Source organism: Ipomoea nil, unplaced genomic scaffold (genome assembly GCF_001879475.1).
Source record: "Ipomoea nil cultivar Tokyo-kokei standard unplaced genomic scaffold, Asagao_1.1 scaffold0302, whole genome shotgun sequence".
Lineage (NCBI taxonomy): Eukaryota > Viridiplantae > Streptophyta > Magnoliopsida > Solanales > Convolvulaceae > Ipomoea > Ipomoea nil.
In genome coordinates this window covers 1461607-1463491 of record NW_017616730.1, presented here as the reverse complement: position 1 = coordinate 1463491, position 1885 = coordinate 1461607, and positions in this window count along the sequence as shown.

Genomic DNA, 1885 nt, shown 5'->3' with positions numbered 1-1885 from the left:
AAATTCGATTTAACAATTCATCCATCAACTATTTGCTTCTATAAATTTTGTTTCTTGCTCGCCGTTTCATCGCCCATTATCAAATAATTGCATGCCCGCACTTGTTCATAAACGTGTTGTCAAACATTTATTATTTTATGCATTTAGTGATTGTGCTCCAATATAGGTGGGTAGACCGGGAGGCAAGGTTGCAAAATACGTTAAGTGTCGATTTTTTAATTTTTTTTTTTAATTTAAAAAAATAAATTAAAAATTATTAAAATTCAATAATAAAACATAAGATTCTCATAGTTTTTTTTACAAACTATTTATTTAAGTGACTATAAAATTGTTTAAAATATTGTTGAAACCATCTAAATACATCAAAAACTAAAATTAAGAGCAAAAGAAGCATGTTTGTGAGAAATTGGTGGGACAAACCGCATTTGAAAAAAATATGCGATTGTGGTGGGTAGATCTCGAAAAAATACGCGATTTGAAAAAAAAAAAGTTGTCCAAAACGGACAACCGAGTCAAAAGTTATGCCTTTGCAAAGTTTTTAACCCTAAACACTAAAAATAAAAAATAAAAATCACCGGCCGCGGAGGAGGCCGATTCCGGCCTTCATCACCGCGGTCGGGCGGCGCCTAGCGCCTAGGCGCAATTTTTGCAACATTGCCGGGAGGTAACAAATGTAAGAGTTATTTAGTTGGTCTTTATTTTCGAGAAGTATTAGAAGGTTGTTGTTTTTGGATGCTTCAATTTGGGTACTCTTGGTTGATTTATAGAAAAGTCAACAAATCGCTATTTAAAGATGCGTTTTGGGTGAATCCAGTCTTGTATGTGGTCCTAGACTCCTAGCCGACAAACAATCACAAGCAATTTGAGTGTTTATATTAGATCATTGTATTGTTTATTCAATTTTAACTAGTGCATGTCTTAACTCTTAAGACATATTTATTACAAATTTATATATATATATATATATATATATATATATATATATATATATATATATATATATATATATATAGAGAGAGAGAGAGAGAGAGAGAGAGAGAGAGGAACCTCCAATTTGGTTGACTTTGCAGTTACATTAGCGGTCTATTTACTAACTGTCACAACTTGTTAAGTTACAATTTTTTTAATACTTATTATATAACTTTCTAATATCTTTTATTTTTCAAAATGTAAAATTGAGAGGATCAAAATTGAAGTAAAGATTTAGATAAATTGAAAGAAAGTAATTAGAACAATACGATTAAAATAAAGCTGAATGAATAATATATTCCATATTATATTATAGGTTTAATTAAAAATGTTCAAATCCTTGTCACCATCTTCTCTGTGGTATATACTATATAGATTGGTGTACAAATTAAATACATATACATATATGTGTATGTATACGCATATATTTAATTAATGTAGATAAGGATAATATTATATTTTATGCATTCCTAACTTCTAAGCATATTACTTTGTGAAAATCAAAACAATTAATATAATTGTACGTGTTGGTTTAGTCATATATACGTATTAGCAATGTACCACAACAATGTACGTATTTAGAGCCATCAAAACGGACTTAACCTGTCTCGTTCTGTCAAAAAGGTGAAGTGGGCTTTGAATTTTATGGCCCGTATTTTGACAGACTTGGCAGGTTACATTTGCAAGATTTAGTTATATATACCGAGTCACGTTACAAGATTTGACCCTTACCCTAGTTACCCAACAACCAGCTCGCAAAATTGGATTCTTATTAAAAAAAAAAATGCGGCTCGAAACTCTTTAATATGATCTGATGTACTGTATACATACAAGAGTATATCCCGAATTTATAATAATTACCTTATTACGAAATATGTAGTAGTTAATTAATTTACCAATCGTCAAAACTAGTAAT